Raw genomic sequence first — 20,981 nt, forward strand, 5'->3', positions numbered from 1 at the left:
GATCTGGCCTTCCCTGGGCCAATCAGAGTTCAGTATTCAATAAGATGAAGTACTTCCCAATTAAAATTACAGCGGTTATTTCCCCCTTGCTTTTGATAATTTCCCTCTAGCTCTGCAATTGTTTCTCTAACCATATAACTGTCAAATTTATCCTGTGGAGTGAAAGAAAGTCATCAAGAAACTCAAAATGAGTCGGTTTGGGAAGGATCCGATTACCAAAAATAATCCGTCGAATACCACTCGACCTCCAAAATTAATCGAACATTTCCCTCATGTTTTCCTGCGTATCAACGATCGGGATAAGTTTTGCACAAAAATCTGCAAAAATCCCTCGCGTTGCGCGCTTGTGATTTTAATCCACAAAAAATCTCCCTCGTTGCTACGCAACAAAACAATCGCCAAATATCCGATAATTTTGGAGGTTTCGTGGTATTACTGCTGAATAATTATGATGAAATATTTGATTGAAAAAAAATCTCAATTGCTCGAGGCTTTCAAACTTGTAGGCTCTTGGTCGCTGAAGTGACCATATAGAGACTTTTTTCATACATGATGCATTTAAATCAAATAAACGATTTCTTCAATTCAAATGAAAGATTATTCCATGTTAATAAATTCATTTAATTGTTAACTGCTAAAATATTCATTCGGATTATATTAAAAAACTAGTAATAAAAGTGAAATTCAACTTTAGATAGAAGCTTCATTGCGGGCTATTTGACAGAACCCATTTATTTGCAGGGATGGCCATCAATCTTCCGATTCTCCAATATTAAAAGAATTTCCGACTTACATTGATCAAGGTTTAAATATCCTAATCGAAATTTAAAAAAAGTAAAATAATTGATAATCTAAATTTCCAATTGATGATGAATTAAATCTTTAAAATATGAAACTATAAATTTTCTATTAAATAGACAATACTAAATTTCTTATAAGGAATTTCCGATTATCCAAATAATCGTCAATCTTCCTAATTCAATTACTGATTAATGAATAATTTAAAAAAATCACTATTTNTAAGGAATTTCCGATTATCCAAATAATCGTCAATCTTCCTAATTCAATTACTGATTAATGAATAATTTTAAAAAATCACTATTTCCGGTGGCTTGGCGCAGTGGGTAAGTTCGTTGCTTCACATGCGAAAGGTTCCGAGTTCTAATCCCGGCCGGGTAGAATGGGGCGGTCTAACCATTTAAGGATGTTCGACACCCTTTTAGCCAAAATTGACGTTGTTTTCATTTTTCTGGCAAATTATCGATGGGAGTGACGTGAAAAAATATAACGATTTTGTGGTTTGTCATTCTTTAATGGCTCACGAAGTTGCGTAGTGGTGCGATAATTTTCATGCGTTTTTTCTACAGTTTTGTGATTTTTTTTAAAAGTTTAGAGAAAACGCAGGAAAATGTTCGCACCACCTTAAAATTTCGTCAGTCATTAAATAATGACAAAACGCAAAAACGTTATATTTTTTCACGTCAATTCCATCATAAGTTCGCCAGAAAAATTAAAAAAACGTGAATTTTGGCAGAAAGGGTATAGAACATCCTTAAAGTTTGATCATCATCGCAGTATACCCTAACCGGGTCGAAGCGATGTAAAATAACAATAAAAAAAAATTTTTACTATTCAAATAGATGATTATTTCAATAATTAAAAATTTAAAGTGATATTAACCAATGAATATTTAATAATTTAACAGTAATTATAAATTATGGATATGGCTATCCCTGTTTATTTGATATGGGTAAAGTTTCTTCAATTGAAATAAACGATTTTTACGGGTGTGGGACATAAAAAAATCGTATAAATACTGAATGAATTGGGTTTGGCCCGTATTTCAAGGCAAAATTCCATCTTTAGGGTTTTCTCACTTCTATTTGAATCCCAATCTTTATTTGATTTAGACATTCATTTAGGCTATTTCACGACCCAGCGTTCCCCCACATTTCACCAGTTTGTGGTAATGGGCGTGTGTCGCCATGCTTCTCTTATGGCGCACTAATACACTGCCGGATCCCCCACTTCCCGAACGTCTAGACGATTGTAGACGTTGACCGTTCAATGATTTGAATGTTCGATAGATAAAACCCAGACATGAAAATTGTATATTGTAAATTATGGGTAAGTGCGATGGTCGTGCAATTAAGAACACAAATTTTGAAGGAAGAGAAGAGTTTATTTTGAAGGTTCGTATCTTCGGTATAACTAACGGACTCTACAGACACGAAAACTGGCTGCGGACCTCTGTTACAAAGGAAATAACAGATATCTTTGTGGAAGGAAATTTTCTCCGAACCCCTGAAGTAGACACAAGCCCTCAACACATACATGCAAGCGTATTTTCCACTGCAGGCCATGGAGTGATTTTGCCTTCTACATTATTTAAGGGATATCCCGAGACAATACCATCCAAAAGTTAGTCCCTGTAGGTTTTCGGGAAAAATTCTAAACAACTTATTTTATTGCATTTTCATAAGTTATTGAGTTTTTCTATTCTCACATGTTGCTGATGTAGGCAACAATAATTGTTTGAATCAAATAAGAAATGATTTCTCTAAATTACAATTTTTTAGAGTGGAATATCGCAGAAACTATGTGCTTAAAAATTTTTACAAAAAATTCACCGTATTCGTAATTTATCAATCTACCACGGATTCATTTTAATAACATCGTAAGAACCGTTTTCTCATAAAATGAAAAAATCTAGTTCCGGGGGAACCCATAACTCTCGTTTGACTACTCTTTTTCTTTCAAATGGAAGCTCTGTAGTCGTCCAAATTTAAGTTTTTGATTTTTTGTGTGATATCGACCCGGTATGAGTCAAAAAATGTGAAAATGCAATTTCTAGACCTCGTCCGTACGTATGGGGTAAAGTTTTTCTTCAATTGTTCGTCAATAAATGGATGAAATTGAATCTTTTTTTTTAACGTAGGTATTGTTGAGCCCTATCAATCACCACAAATTCAAATTTAATTCATCCATTAGTTTTTTCAATTTTCGATCTTTTTGAAAATCGGTTGTCTCACGATAACTAAAAAAAGATGTGCTGAATTGATTGAATGGTGGCTTAAAAAATTTGTTTGGATATCCGTTTGACCGAATTCGAAGATAAAGGCAATAATAGCAATAATCGTTCTTTTAATTTATGTAAAAATTTGCCAAAATTTTGTATTCTTTTAAAATCAGAATTCCGGGGATATCTTTGAACATCATGCTTCAAATGATTCAATCATAGCTTAAAATATTTGTTTTAATGTCATGATCCCTCTAAGGTAAAAAGCGTGGTAAAGCGTAGTAGGGCGCTCCAGTGGGGACGCTGGCACTCCGCTTCGATGGCCGTAGAGTGGGGATATTGAAATTCACCTTATGAGGTTAAGTCGAAGTTGAAAGATGATTACGATAGCTATTGGGGACGCTTAATAACAAGACGCCCTCTATGAATGTCTGCGTTAAGGGTGCGCATCTACGATAACAAGCAAATGGGGGCTTGTGTGAGCGCGTGTGTGTATACCTCTTTGACGGCCATATTGGGAAAAAACAGCGCCCTCAACGATATTTCCTGTTCCCAATATTGGTCGATTTAATCTTTGTGATGATTGTTGAAAATTTCGAATTTTTCATGAATTTCCCTGAAAATAAGCTTTCTGATAGTTTTTTTCAAATATGATGTTTCAAATCCATTCAAATCTGTATAACGAAAAGTTTTCTGTGACGTGCAATGTAACCGTTCGGAAGCATGAGGCTAATTTATTAGCAAACATTATCATACTATATGCAATACAAGAGCAATTTCCCCCTTATTGTTTTCATTAACTGGGGAATCTGATAAACATTATCTACGAAGAACATGAGGACAGTAGAAAGAAAAACCTGTTTCTTAGGGTGATATCTTAATATCGTACATCCGTGTTGGATAGAATAGATTATGAAAACCCTAACTCTTTCGACTGACTTTTTCTGCTCGTCGCTGTATATCGCCTGAAAATGGTTATTTGAGCAGCTGGAACATTGTAATACAGACCTTTTTCATTCGCATTGAACACCCATTACGATATTATTCAACTACTGAAAATAAGGAGACGAGTCGAATGAGATCGAGATAACTACTTTCCTCGTAGTCTATTTATGTACATTAAGAAGAACAGATACCAAATTTTACCCCACAGTTGCCTACACGGAGACAAAATCTTGAGGGTGACACCCCTTTTCTCTTAATAGAATGTTTATTTATTGACCACAAGATAAAGTATAGTCGTTGGTCGTATAAGCAACTTTTTTTAAAACATGAACAGACAAAATGGAAAGGCTAAGAATTCTATTTTACTAAAGATGAAAGAGACGTGAAGTTGTTTTATATCGAAATATCTCGAAACTGCCTGACCGCTAATCCTTAATTCTGATTTGTCAATATGTGATACGAAGTTATTCACAAAAAAGGGGCATTTTCAAATCCTTCAGTGGTAAAATTGTTCGCTATTCACTTCAATCATTAGTCAAATTCTCTTTGATTCATTATCAATATTTATAAGGTATTCATGAGAAAATGAAATTTAATGAATTCCATTTCTTCATTTCAACAAATGAATAGATCAGCGCGCGCGCATAGATCTTGTAATTCTTAAAGTTAAAGTTGGTTCCTACATAAATGCTGTTGCACTATTCGTGAGAAGACAGTTGAATTTTTTTTACTGACTAACACCAAATGATTAAGGGGTGTCATCAATAGGGCAAAAGGGGGACGGGCACGTGGGTGGATTTTTCACAGCCGGTGGATTGTAATTTTTTTTTCTAGAAAATTTCTCTCCGTGTGTTCCTTTTTCCATTCTATTATATGACATATTCAGTTCGCTAGCACATGGTCGTTCTGTGGCGAAAATTACTGAGGAGACCCCTTAAATAACGTTTCGAATAAATTTTTAAGGACCCTGAGGTCGGCTGTATTTGTTAGGCACCAGAAATTGGTCCGATAAATTGGCGAGATGTAACATTCTAGTCTTTACTGGAAGCACGTGGAAAAGTAGCCCAAGAACTTTGAAAATTAGGGTGGCACATCCAAATGTTTAGATGGACAGCCCAAAGTTTTTTGTGACCTTTGTTGGTCCCAGAGCTGGTGGGTAGCACCCTCATGTGTAGTACAGAGGGACTTTCACGGGATTATGATGTATTTTTCTATCCCTGTAGGCGTGAGGAAAGTGGGAGGTCCGTCAGTGTATTAGTGCACCATAAGAGAAGCACTGCAGCACACGCACACTGCCATAAAACGACGGAATGTGGGGGAAGGCTCGACCGTAGAAGGGCCGAGGAACATTCCAAAACATCCTAAATGAGACGGAAAAGAGAGAAATATTAGAGAAGAAATGGCAGTTGCCTCTGAAAGAGTGAGAGGATAAAGCTACCTAGGAATAGAAGAAGAAGAAATCGGATGGAAGTTGTGGGCCCTCGAGCGTTTTCAAAGTAAAACATCTAGCAGAGCCCAAAAACTCGATAGACTTGATAGACTAGTCGAAATATTTATCTCTTCTCCCCGAACTAGAAATTCTTCGGACAAATAATAATAAATTCTCATGAGTATGATTATTATTGTGTGTAAAATGTAAATACCAGGTTTAAGACCCTCCGGTGATAACTATTGGCACATTTCGTAAAAAATCAAAGTAATGTTACTATTGTCGTATTGATTTGAGATGTCGAAAACGATGAATTATACGTGAATTTGCTGAAAGCCACTGAAACTCCCTAATCCATTGATATGGGAAAAAATCTCGGAAATCTAGTGACTCGAAAATGGAGAGGACTATTGATTCATGAAGGAACATGGTTTGAAAAAAATGCATTTATCCTAGTCTACGTTGTAAAAAAAATTGGCGAATAATTGAATTAACCCTCCTGAACTGGCGTTCGGTGCCCACCCGAGTCCACTGACTCTGTGAGCAATGCGCCGCCCGTGTTACGGTTAGCGCGGTGTTGCCACATTGGAGCCCTATACGTGAATAAAAATCTACACTGCACACATTTTTCTCGAATTAAACACCATTTATGCTCTAAAAAAAAAATTCGCTTTTTGTATGAGACGCCAAACACGGCACGTGATAGAGGTGTTGACGTTCCTAGTATGTCTGAACTGAAACGAACGACGTGGCAACAGCGCGGCTAAAAACCGACTACACGAGTCCACTGGCTCCGGGCGGCGAAGCGCCGCTTTTCCGTACCAGTCTCACTAAATTATTCTTTTTCATAGTATTCATGGGGTTTTCAAGGGATACGAATCTTACCAATCCATTCTAGAGGGTTTGAACTAGGCATTGAAATTTTTACAAATTTTGTCACATAATTTTGGATGCAACAAGAAAAAATCGAGAAAAGGCGGCGCTTTGCTCATTGAGCCAGTTCAGGAGGGTTAAGGATTGACGTAAGCATCTTTTTTACAAGAGTAAATTTTTTTATGGCCAAATGCCACGAAACTTTGGCAAAACATTATTTGAACTATTATAAAATGATCGATCTATCGCTCAGCTCTTCGTCATATTGTCAATATCGTTTTTTTTGGTTTTTTATGTTTTAGTTCATATCGACAATATGACGAAGAGTTAAGCGATAGATCGATCATCTTATAATAGTTCAAATAACGTTTTGCCAAAGTAAAAAAAATTTACTTTTGTGGAAAACTCCCGCCAAAATTGGTTACGTCAATCCTTAATCAAATAAGGATACCTATCTATTTTTCAAACATCGAACTTTCTCACGGCCGACAATAAAATCTGTTTTTTTTTCAGTCTGAGAAAAGCAGATTTGAAATTAATTTTCATGGCGATTGGAGAAAAATAGCAGTTATATCAAACTAGATATTCCTCACATGTGAAAGGTTCCGAGTTCAAATCTCGGCCGGGTAGAATGGTGCGATCTAACCATTTAAAGTCTTGATCATCATCGCAGTATACCCTAACCGGGTCGAAGCGATGTAAAATAACGATTAAAAAAAACTAGATATTCAAAGGGATAATGAAGAAATAAGTTCTTAACATTGCTTAAATTGTCATAGTGCGACGTTTCGCTAAATATTTTAGCTTCATCAGGTTATTAACGGAATCAATGCAAAGTCCTAAACGCTAACAATAGTTAGTGTAACGGCAACTGTCAGTTTTTACAGCGAATGGATACTCTTGCACTGCAGGGAGAACAAAATTCCAGAAAAATTACTGTGGTAGCACGGTAAAATAGGTTCATTTCGGCGGACCCGGAAAAATTCCCGTGCCAGTACCGGAATTTCTGCCGTGCGCTGCAGGAATTTTTCTCGGATTTACCGTGACAAATTCTTGTACTCCACAGCAAATTTTCCGTTGCTGGCACGATAGTTTTTCCGGCGTCCGTCCAAACGAACCCATCTTACCGTGCTGGCACAGTAATTTTTCTGGAATTTTTTCCTCCGTGTATTGTTAGCGTTTAAGATTTTGCATTTATTGCGTCAGGTGCCTGATGAAGCTAAAATATTTAGCGAAACGTAGCGCTATGACAATTTAATCGATGTTGTAAACTTATTTCTCCACTATCCCTTTGAACATCTAGTTTGATTTATATCTATTGGAGATGAATACCACTATCAATAGCAGTTATAGTAATGACAAAATAAAATTAGATTTTTTTTTTATACGGGCCCTCATGGGATTCATTTTCAGAAATCTCGAAATATGAATAAAAGTAGGAGGCAATGTGAAGAACTAATATATCCAATGGTCACAGAATAGTCAATAGTAATACCACGAGACCTCCAAAATTATCGGATATTTTCCGATTGTTTTGTTGCGTAGCAACGAGAGCGCGCAGCACAAGGGATTTTTGTGCAAAACTTATCCCGATCGTTGATAGGCAGGAAAACATGAGGGAAATGTTCGATTAATTTTGGAGGTCGAGTGGTATTCGACGGATCATTTTTGGTAATCGGATCCTTCCCAAACCGACTCATTTTGACTTTCTTCATGACTTTCTTTCACTCCACAGGATAATATTTGACAGTTATTTGGTTACAGAAACAATTGCAGAGCTAGAGGGAAATTATCAAAAGCTAGGGAGAAATAACCGCTGTAATTTTAATTGGGAAGTACTTCATGTTATTGAATACTGAACTCTGATTGGTCCAGGGAAGGCCAGATCCGATTACCAAAAATAATCGAGGAAATTTTTCAGTCAACACTTGTAACTACCTACGCTACCTACATACACTGATAGAATGATTCATTTATTCCAAACGAGATTCGTTAACTATTAACGAATGGTAGAGTTGAATATGACCAAATGAATATTCGTTACTAGTTAACGAATGGTTCACTTGAATGGCGAAAGTCAAGTCAAACAAGGCTCCTCAAATATACATTCGTTAAATATTAACGAATGAACATTTGGTGAGACCGAATAGACCCTACCCTCCAACCAAAATTCATTCGTTAATAATAACTAATCCGTTCTATCAGTGTATAGGCGTGGAAGATCTCCCCTATAATCTCTCGTTTCGTATACCCTGACGGTGCATTTTATCAATTTTATTTCTGAACAGTTTACTTGAGTTGGTGGGTGTAAACTATTCCTTGCTATAACTGAAAATAAATCACGATTTTTTGCGGGCTCCACGCATGAAAAAATTCAATAGAAAAACTTAGCGAATTCGCTAGAAAATTCTATTGGAATTCTCTAGAAACTCTATTGGGATTCTATTAAAATTCTAGGGATGTCTCGTTAAAATTCTGTTCGTTTTTTGAGCTAATGCTATGAGATATTTGATATAGGAAAAAGTCGATAGATTTCGATTTTTCTATATGAATATTCTCTTGGGATTTTTTCTATAAGAGTACTTGGGCATGAATTTTCCAAGTTTTTTTCACTCGGATCCTGCAATGCAAAACAAAACAAAATATAGCGGAAAAAACTTGGAATCCATGCCCAATAGTTTTAATAGAAAAAATCTCAAGAGAAAAAAACAAACAGAAAAATCGAAATTTATTGACCTTTTCCTATCAAATATCTAATAGAGTCTGCGCAAAAAATGAATAGGATTTTAACGATAATTCTCTAGAATTTTACTTGAATCTCCACAGAATTTCTAGAGAATTTTAATAGAATTTTCTAGCGGATTCGTTAAAGTTTGTGTCGTTCTTTCTGATAAGCAATTGACCGCTTCCGTTATCTCTTAAGGTTTTTTCTTCGTTGAAATCTAATGGAATATGGGTGTAACTGAATAAATAAATGTGGCAAAGCAATGAGATACTTTATAGAAGTCTCTTTGTTTGCACAAGGAACGCATGTTTGTACTAGAGATCCGTTGTCCAGAGACTGAAGGCGATAACGACGTGAAAACTCTCACTGGAAAAACGAAAAACAGAATAATAAAGTTTTAAAGTCCTACTTTAAATTTCAGCATATGTTCAGGATTAAACCGCTTCCGAGTGCGAAGCACAACGCATCATAAATTAGTCCCTTTCTAGAGCTGTTTTCCCCGTATGTCATAAATCCTTGTCGAGTAGATTTGGTACAATAATAAAAGAGGCGTGCTTGAATATTCCATTAAAATCCTTCTTAAGCGGTAGCTGTACCCCTTTCATGTATTGAATTTATGAATCGTCCTTGTGGACACAGTTATTATTTTTTGGAAACTAAAAAACTACAATCGATATGAGGTATTCCACGCCAAATGAGTCAACCGCTGACCCTCACCCTCTTGGAAATTGATGGCGAATTTTCTGCAATTAATAGAGTTGAAAAACTATCTCCAATTTTTTCAGATTTTTTCGGCAGCCCAGTTTGGAGATATGATTTTTTTTCGTTTTTCCGTTTTTTTTTCAATAACTCGAGTTCTATCCATCCGATTTTGATTTATTAACCCTTCAGAACTCGCGCTCAGCCACCGACCTTCGTTACTCGCGTGGTGAGCGCTGCGCCGCCCGTGCTTTCAGTAACGCAGCGTTGTCACGTTCATAGGTACGCGCCGAGCGTGCGGCGAGCGGGAAACAGCAACAGCGGAATTGAAAATTTTACATCCTTCGTTACTCGCGCTGGGCGGCACGGCGCCGCTTTTGCGTATGAGCCTCAACAATTTATTATTTTTCGTAGCCTTGATGGATTTTCAGCGGATAAGAACCTTGCTAATCCATTCTAAATGATTCAAGCTAGGCATTCTAATTTTTTCAATTTTTTGAAAGCTCAATTTTGCAAGAGGCAAGCGAAAATTTGAAAAAGGCGGCGCGGCGCTTATAGCGCCAGTTCTGAAGGGTTAAGCGTCAAAATTTTCCATTTTTTACTGCCTATAAGAGTATTTTTAGTGAATTTTTTTTTTCGTTTTCTAGATACTCTTAATACCGAATTGTCGAAAAAATAAGTTGAAAAACTAGAATTTTGCAAATTACGTCACGGTTGATTTTAAAAAATTTGCTTGTAGTAATTCTTATAATCAAAACAAGTATTCAAAGCCATCATTTAAGTTGGGCATCCTCCTGGATCTATTTCATTGTTAATTTTTTCTCTTCGAAATTTCGCCAATTTGGTCAAAACACCCCAAAACGCCTTCGATTATGTATCGAAAAAATATGTAATATATAGGTATACAGTCAAATTCACTTCATACTGTCTATAATCAAAATCAATCAACGCCATTTTGAGGCGTTTTGACCAACTTTGTAGAGTTTCGAAAAGAAATATTGGATTGTGGGGTTTAAAAATAAGAAACACCTTTTATCTATGTGAACACTTTAATTGAAAAATCTCAAAGACTCTACACAGTCAAGAGGCACTTCACGGTATGAATATCTACGCTCGGTCTTTCCCTCTTGACCGCTTTTCTCTTCCCCGCCTGGTCGCCAGGTGTACTTGTGGGAAAAACCCACAATTGGGAAAAACCCATCAGTAAAAGTCCCGAGAGGACTTTTGAAGCAATGAACCTTTCCTTAACATAAAATAACTTGGGAGAGTGAATTTTGGTCTCGGGGAAATCCACGAAATCCAACAAGAAAAAATTGAAAATAAGATAGATCTAGGGGGATGCCCATCTTATGTGATGGCTCAAAATACTTGTTTTGATTATAAGAATTACTGAAAAAAAGGAAACAAATTAATCGTGACACAATTTGCAAAATTCTAGTTTTTCAACTTTTTTCAAAAATTTGTTATACTCATAAGTATCTTGAGAGATAGTTTTTCAACTCCTCCAATTGTAGAAAAAATCGCCGTAAATTTCCAAGAGGGTGGGGATCAGCGGTTGCCTCATTTGGCGTGGAATACCTCATATGGTTCATTTGTTATACTCCCGAGCTTTTTGCGACATTAAAAAACAAATTTTCGGACAGGTAATTGCAAACAATCAAATGAAAAGCTTCTTGATTGGTACACCGACCATATTGGGTGGTCTGAATCCGCGCGATCCTGCCCTAGTAGAAATTGATCGAAATTCTGCGCCAATAAGTCAAAGTGCCTATACCTATAACACTGAATGTCGCGCCCCGACTCACGCAGCGACATTTTTGCGTCATGGAATTTCTACTAGGGTGAAGTCTGGAAAAGGTTCTCTCAAGTGACTACTCGGACCGAATTTACTAGATTATATAGAACACATGTGCACTGTTGCCGTATGATCATTAGAAAAACGACGTTTTCCGTGGAAGTACGGGGCAAAACCGATTGGGCCCAAGATTTTTCCCACTTTTTAACATATCCTATCATATAACTAAAATCGATCAATAAGTCCCTAGATCCACAGAAGACTTTCAAATTTCACCGGGGTCCCCCCTTAAGGGGAGACTGTGATGAAGTCTTCGTTGGAGTAGGGGACGTATCAAACGACTTTCAATATATGACCAGACATGATAAGAAGTAAGAAAAATGACGACAACAATCGATATTGCCCCGAGAATCAACGAAAAACAACCTCTTTCATTTTTACCTTTAAAATAGTCCAAGTGCCTCAGTTCTCATCCGATTGACAATTCTTTTTCGGAATGCTCGTCAGAGTTCAATGAATTCGTTTTACGACCCATTGGATACATCCCGAAAACATTGAAAACAAATTTGCTTTCGTTTATTGCTTTCGCATTGATTTATCAATTTTTCATTTTTTCCCAATGTTTCATGATCCTCTTAGTGGATCGTAAAATGGATGCATACCTTTATTCATTGGACGAAGGTTAGGGACCATTTTGAAAAAAAATCCCATTTAATTTCCGAAAGTTTAATCAATAAGAAGATAAAAGAAAGTTTAACTAATAGGAAGAAAATGTTCAATAAAATGTAATTTAAATAATGAATAAACAGAAAATAAAATAACAAAAATACTGAATATTTTATTCATGATCCATAAATGGTATAAAGCATTTTTCACTCAATTCTTTTGTGAAATTAGGTGATTCAATCTTTTATGAACATTTGCTTATTCAACATCTACTGCACGGGTTTGAGATTGGGTCCAGATTTCCTTCGACTAGACCAATCCTTAATCTGCCCAGAATGCCATCTTTCTGATCCCATGTCTCTAAGCCACGTATTTACGATCTGTCCCCGTTTTGACTCGCTGCGCTTAAAATATTTTGATCTGCGAGAGACTTCGCTTGGATTTTGCACTGATAGAATGATTCATTTATTCCAAACGAGATTCATTAACTATTAACGAATGAACATTTGGTGAGACCGAATAGACCCTAACCTCCAACCAAAATCCATTCGTTAACAATAACTAATCCGTTCTATCAGTGTGGCTAGATCTTTTATCAACCACCAGGATGAGTGCCATGGAGTTTTTACTCGCGTGGAGTTGGCAGTAGTCGCAAACGATATTTTTCCGTAGTGAGTTTCACTTTTACAATTTTGGGGAAGGACTAATACCAATCTCCAGACGAGGAAAAGTGAAGAGCAGTATGGAAATAGTATATTTCGTTACGAGTGCGGAAAAGAGTTTTTTGACTCGCCTTCGGCTCGTGCTATACGCCTCCCACGAGCCAAAAAACACTTTTCCCATGAGTATCGAACGTTATTTTTCATCACAATGTATAGAAAATGGACGTTTTAAGACGCGAAGCGTGCCTAAAAAGTTACTTTTTCGCACAGCGTGATGAAATAGTATATTGTGTTACAAGTGCGTAAAGAACTACTTTTTCGCACGCACGCGTAACACATCCTTTTTTTTATGCCTCTAGGGACGGAAAACCGCGATTCTAACCTCGCTTCGCTCGGTTAAATCGCGGTTTTCAATCCTCGAGGCATAAAATACTTTTACTCCTTAGGGGCACAATATACTAATTAATACCTGCCGAGTTCACTGTTCGGAACCGTAGTGGGGGTAAAGTGGTTGCTTTTGTGCACGGTGTGCGTAAAACAACCACTTTACACACACTAAACGGTTTCGAAAAGTGAACTTTTAAGGCAGGTGTTACAATAGTATATTTCTAACCTAGGGAGGGAAAATAAAGGATCCTCAGCCGCTAGTGCAATTACCAGCCGAGGGTCCTTTATTTTATTTCCCGTGGTTAGAACGCGATTTTCCGTCTCGGCGTAGGCGCAAAGTCAGAGAAAAAACATTTTCGTGTCACGGCACCTGAAATAGTATATTATGTCATCAGATGAAAACATATTACTGTTTCATATTACTGTTTTCTAGCTATCACATTCGCCCGATAATACTTTTATCGCCGTGTGACATACGATATTTTATGTCGTTGGGCCCGAAAACCGCGATCTAACCGAGCGAAGCGAGGTTAGAATCGCGGTTTATCGGGCCTAAGGACATAAATTAATATACACATCTCGCCATGGAAACCATATCACCCTCCCCCACATGCTTGCCATCCTCGCCTTCGGCTCGGAAGGCAATCTTGCACGTGGGGGACGGTGGTTTGTTTTCCAAGGCTTGGGCATGTAATGTACTATTTCACTTTCTCCGTGAGGAGGTTCAGCTCTCCTCAACCTCTAAGGATGATCTGAACTATCCACTTCATTCAATCAAGTATTCTTATACAAGCACTGAGTTGATCCGGCGCACTTGTATTGCTTGAATGTTATTTTACTGTATACTATTTTAATGTCTGTACTGAGCAACCTAATCATCGTTTTATGAAACAGTCATATTATGCATTATAATCAATTTTGTTCTCACGAACTCCCCTCTGTAAGGGCTGTACTGTTCACAGTTGGTATTTTTTTTATGAATAATAGTGTATTTCGATAGGATTGCGGAAAAGTGTTTTTGGGCTCGTGGAAGGTTTATAGCACGAGCCGAAGGCGAGTGATATAATCCCACGAGTCTAAAAACACTTTTCCCGCGAGTATCGAATCCTATTTTTCATCACAATGTGTGGGAAGTGCGTAGAATGTGCGTGCGTAAAATGTCACTTTACACACAGCGTGATGAAAACATTATTATTCTCTTTTGTGAAATTTGATGTTTGAAAATTCGCACGAAACTGTAGAAGGTACTTGACTATCCTCAATTGTCATACGAAAAATGTAATTGAGAAAGAAAATTGATCTTCAAACCTCAACCCTGAGCTCCCCGGATGTTTTGGTCCCACCCATCGGCATAATCTGCATACTGATACTAACAACCACCGAGTCAACACCTCGCGACACAAAGAATCCACTTAAACGAGAAGAGAAAAGACGACGATCGTGCGACGTTTCCGTTCAACCAAAGTATCATCACTCCGACAATAGCCCATGAAGGGCATCACGAATAATCAAAATCAAACAGCAATCATTAAACAAGACATTAGTATACTGAATGATCAAGAGCAGAAAGCAATTGAAACGAAAACACGAAGAAAAAAAACAAGTGGAAAAAATTTGTTATTCATAATTCGTCCCGAACGTCATATGCAATGTTTATATGATTCCACGCGTAAACCAGAGCTCGCTGATATAACAGGGGTGAACGGCACCAGGCCATTACAGGTATCCTTTCTAAAAATTATGAGCGCGATCAGCTGAAGTCCTATTTCTATGATAATAGAGCTGCACCGACCAATCGCGTACTAGTGCGTAATTTATTCGTTAATCCATTGAATATGATCAAGACGTATAAAAAATGCATTTTTTAATTAATTTAAAGGCCGGGAACCCTCTGCAGTAAGACTCTACGGGGTGAATTCCGCGAAATTCTCATTAACATTCAGTAATAATGACTCTGTATACACAGAAAAAAAAATCGCAGGCGGCTGCATCTTTGATACAGCTACACGGAGAGAAATTTTTTAGAAAAATTCTAGTGCTAGCACGGGAAAAGAGACGTAAAGTGACGGCCAGGAAAAAATTCCAGTGCCGGCACTAGAAATTTTATTGGGGAAACGTGAATTTTTCCCCGTATTTCTCTGAAACTTTCCCCAGAAATCTCCAGAAATTTTATCAGAAATACCAAGAAATTTTACCTTAACAGCACTAGAATTTTTCACAGCCGGTGGATTCCCAGGGAACACTATTTACAGATACCATCTGAAAATCCCCAGCAAGACAGGTAAATATGCGGAAATTTACCGGTAAATTGTTAGCTGGGTTGTAATTTTTTCCAGTACTTGTACTAGAATTTTTCTAGAAAATTTCTCACCGTGTATAATTGTACGTAGATACGTCCACGGTCTTTCCTGCTGTCTCCAATTTCCTAGAAACTCCTTTCATTTCCTCCAATTTTCTGGAAACTCCTTGAATTCTTCCGAATTTTCTAGAAACTCCGTGGATTCCCTCGACTTTTCTAGAAATTCCCTGAATTCCTTCGAATTTTCTAGAAATTCCCTGGATTTCCTCGAAATTTCTAGAAACTTCTCGCATTACGTCGAAATGGAATTTTCTAGAATTCTGATAGAGGGCGCTGCATATAAGGACCGTTTCCCAAAATGACCCCCCATTTGACATTGAATGGGAAAAAACTTGCATAAAATGTGTGCTAGCATTATAAGACAAAAAAGGATAGATCATGAATAAGAATTAAATTATTCAGAAATCTAAGAGTGATAAAATCCGACTATAACTTTAAGCAGAATGTCAAGAAATAGCAATCTTAGTGAATATTTGCATCCTGAATTGAATTTGAGAACAAATAAGTGAATTTTAGTTAACTCTATTGTAAGAGTACTTCAAATCTTATTCAGTGGACATGAGCAAATTATCCATTTAAATATGCAAATTTATTTTATTAATTTGCATGGACTATAGGAAGTGATAGGAAAAGAAGATAATAAAGAAGCAACAACGCTGTAATATTGAGAATTGGAACACTTTTCAAAAAATCTATAAAAATTCAATCGAATCGGGTTGAACGTATACTATTTCGAAGAACGGAAAATGGAATTGAAAATCATTTATGAATATTGTGAATGATTGCATTGCGAAATATGAAAAACTACACCAATCTAGAATTCACTTATGCAGAAATTTCATATAAAAACATGGCGCGTTCTCTAAGAAAAACATTTTAATATTTATAAAACTATGAGAATTCCGTTGCAGTTCCGCATCCGCTAAAATTCTGCTCTCGATTCTATTGGAGATTATATGAATTTATCGTGTCATTTTTTCAAGAAATTTTTGACAGAAAAAATTCTATAAATTCTGATTTACTCATAAAAATTCTTGAGTATGAATCTTCTGAATTTTTTTCTGCTGTTTTTCTTATTTATTTCTCATGCAAAAATCCAAAAGACTTGACGTCTGAAAATTCTTATAGAAAAAATTCTAGCGGAATTAATCATATAAAAGAATCAACATCTATAACTTATTTTCTATTAAAAAAATCTATTGAAAAACACACGACAAAGTTGCATAACCTTTTATAAAACCGGCGCCGAAAAAAACGAATGGAATTCTTCAATAGAATTCTTATGGAGTTTTGATCGAAATTCAATAGAATTTTGTGAGAAAAGCACTAGACGGTTTTATGTTTTGAAGTAAACCATAAAAACTCGATTTTTTAAATTGTTATTTTACATCGCTTCGACTCGATTGAGTACATTGCGATGATGATCAAGACTTGAAAATGGTTAGATCTCACCATTCTACCCGATCGGAGTTCGAACTCGGAATCTTGCGAAAACTCAATTTTACAAAAGTAAATTCTGTATCAATTGAGCGAAAAAAAAAATTTAATTTCATACATGTTAAGTTGAAATCTAACATTGAAGTGGTATGAATAAATTCCTGTTGGGTCGTTGCATGTAACGAGGAACAATAAATTCAAAAAGCCAAAAATAGAAATCATTCATCATTAATAATCTTTCCTATAATTTCTACCTTTGAGGCGTGCAGGAAATCAATCTATCAAATTACTTCTGCAGTTATTTTTTAAAATCATAATCTCTCGTTCGACTAGGGTGTACCGACATAACAGGCCATTTCGGTATAGCGATATTCAATTCTAAAAAATGGAAATTTTGTGAAATCACTTCTTATTTGAACTGAATTATTTTTCCAACCGCCTGCATTAATTTCAAAATTTCTCCTCCTTCTCCAGCCCACTTTGCGGGTCTCGGTTATTTCAACGTCCTCAATGAATTAACACAAAAAATCCATTTATTAATGCCAACGTTTCGAGTGGTGTTTCACTTCTTATTTGATTCCAGCAATTGATTAACAAATAATTTTTCATTTGATTGAAGCAGTTATTGTTGCTTTCATCGACAATATATGAGGATAGAAAAACTCAATAACTTATGAAAATGCGATAAATTAAGTAATTTAGAATTTTTTCCAGACATCCATAGAGACTAAATTTTAGGTGGTACTGTTTTGAGATATAGGGTAAACAGGCCACTAGCTTGGCGGTTAAGGAAATGTAAAATTGCATTAAAGCATTTCAAATCGATGAAGTAGTTAAATGAATAAAAAATGAGTTCTAGACATGAAAGAATATGAGGTATTCCATGCCCAATAAGTCAACGACTGACCTTCACCCTCTTGAAAATTGATGGCGATTTTTTCTACGATTGGGGGGCTTGAAAAAGCTCTATCCCTTAATTTTTTCAAGATTTTTTTGATAGCCCAGTTTGGAGATATTTTTTTTCAAATTGTTCGTTTTTCTTACAATAACTCGAGTTCTATTCATCCGATTTCGATTTATTAGGGATCAAAATTTTCCATTTTTCGCCACATATAAGAATGTTTTTTGTCCAAATTTTTTCCAATCTCTGGATGCTCGAAATAACGAATTTTCGAAGAAAAAACTTTAATTTGACTAATTATGTCGTGATTGATTATGTTAATTTTTTTTTCAGTAATTCCTATAATCAAAACAAAAATTTTGAGCCGTCATACATGTCGGGTTTCGTCTTACATCTATTTTATTTTCAATTTTTTATTCTCAAAATTCCGCGAATTCGGTCAAAATACCCCAAAATGTCATTGGTTGACTTTGATTATAAACAGTATGAAGTAAATTTAAATATATACCTATATATTACATATCTTTTCGATACATAATTAAAGTAGTTTTAAAGTGTTTTCACCAAATTTTCGCAATTTTAAAAAGAAAAAAAATTAAAAAAAAAATAGATCCTGGATGGAACCCAACATGTATGACGGCTTAAAATTTTCATTTTCATTATAAGAATTACTGAAAAAATTTAAAATAATCGACCGCGACGTAATTGGCAAAATTCAAGTTTTTCAACTTTTTTTCTCGGTAATTCGTTATTTCAAGCATCTAAAGATTGAAAAAAAAAATTAAAAAAAAACATTCTTATAGGTGATGAAAAATGGAAAATTTTTCCCCCTAATAAATCGAAATCGGATGAGTAGAACTCGAGTTATTGTAAAAAAAAACGGAACAATTTGAAAAATATCATATTTCCGAACTGGACTGTCAAAAAAATCTGAAAAAATTTAAGAGATAGTTTTTCAAGCCCCCTAATCGTAGAAAAAATCGCCATCAATTTTCAAGAGGGTGAGGGTTAACCGTTGACTCATTTGGCATGGAATACCTCATATATAAATTAGGCAAAAACAATAATTGAAGCGGAAAAAATGAAGAGAAGAATAATTAAATGAGGAAAAAGTGGAGTATCCTCCAAATCCCCCATAACTGGACGCTAGAGCCAATAGATGAACGGTGGATGGCCAATACAATTTTGTTTTATTGAATGTGAAGAAGTACAAGGCCAAATCGATTTTTAATTTTCGGGATATGATTTTCCTCCTGAAGATATTGTGCTATTTCCCATAGTTGACTTTTTCGGAAGAGAACTTCTTTTTTTATCTACAACAGTTTGTCACTGATATTTAGCAAATGGCAGCACCACACCACCCAGTACGGTAGGGTAAACAGGCCCATTGCTGGATGGTTAATACCTATGAAAAAATCGCATAGAAATTTTCTCTATGGATTGCGTATAGAAATTCTATAGGATTGCTGTATATGATTATTTCTATACATAAATTTTTACATAAATTTTCGTTTTCATACGAAAGATGTTTAAATGCTCTAGAGAAAAACGTAGAGAAATGTCGCAACTCCATATGAAAAGTTTCTATACATGTGGCAGCGGGTCGTATAGGATCAAACCTATAGAAATCGTATAGAAATAATTTACATAAAAAATATCCGTATAGAAATATCCGAATATCATATACGAAAATCTTATAGAAATTCTATATGATTTTTTCATACGTGAAGGTGAAACGGAACCCCTGTGTCTATTATATAGGAACTTCTAGAATTGTTTTCTCCTACAATTATTATTTTTTATTTATGAAACTGCTCCATTGACTCGATAATGCAATAATAGAGTCGATGAAGTAATTTCATACGTAAAAATAAATAATTGTAGGAGAAAACGCAACTCTAAAAGTTCATATAGACACAGGGGTTCCGTTTCACCTTAAGAGAAATTCGAGTTTCGTAGTAGGATCTAAAATAAAAGAATCACCTAAATGGGGATATGATGGCTTCCATATCTTCAAGAATGTTTTAATTAGCAGAAGAAAATTATTATGAAGTGAAGATAACAAAACAAAATAATAATTGAATTATGAAATAGTTGAATGCAGCCGAAACCCCTAGTTTCTGAATGACTGGGCCATATTTTTTATTTATTTATTATATGTTCATCAATAGGAAAAATAATTGATCACATGATTATGTATGAGCAATATTATTGAAAAGTGGAATAATCAGTACCATTTTCATTTTATTATTTATGCACGCAGAGAAATGTTCAGTAAAAATTGCGGAACTCATAATTCGCTCACCGATTACGGAATCGACTGAGAAAATTTGAGTGATGGTCTCGTAGTTTCTCACAGGAGATTCAGATAAAAATTACGGAACGATCTGGAAAAATTCCGTGACAGTTCCATAAAATTTCCTACAACCAGATTTCGCTTCGGAATTACGGAAAAGATACGTAATTTCTATTGAATATTTCTCTCCGTGTGAAATATTCAATGCAAATTAAAATCGTCCAGAAATTTACTTGTTTACCCTACCCCCCCGAATATTTTTTTACTGTAATGTTGATATTTCGGAACAAGAACTTCATCACATGATTATACATAAGTGTTATTATTGATAATGATAATAATCCGTTCAGTTTTCCTTCTACTATTTAGGGAAGAGTGGGGAAAACTGAAACAGTCGAAAAACGACTATTTGACGCAAGTGAAGCAAAAAAATTTGTTATTAAATTTTTTTTTATTACCTTTTGTTTATTTTTGGAAGTATCAATGAGAATAACAATTTTCCATTCAGTAGAACGAAAAATTATTGAGAATTTTTCACGGGAGAAGGTTTTGTCAATGGATTAATGAAAACAAAATGAAACAGCAAAATCCAAAGTTCAAAGCAAGGCTCAGAGGGACCTAGAGGGGGAAAAAGGAAAATGTGATGCTGATTTTCAATCAAAGGAAAAAAAACTGTAATCGGCCTAATCTAATCAATTCAATTCTGTACCGAAGTGGTAAACTAAGATAAGTGCAAAAATGGAACTTTTCCAGGAGAGTTAAAAAATTTCCCCACGTTTGAGAGAACT

The sequence above is a fragment of the Diachasma alloeum genome, unplaced genomic scaffold, assembly GCF_001412515.2.
Source record: "Diachasma alloeum isolate Michigan unplaced genomic scaffold, Dall2.0 Dall_scaffold_78908, whole genome shotgun sequence".
NCBI lineage: Eukaryota > Metazoa > Arthropoda > Insecta > Hymenoptera > Braconidae > Diachasma > Diachasma alloeum.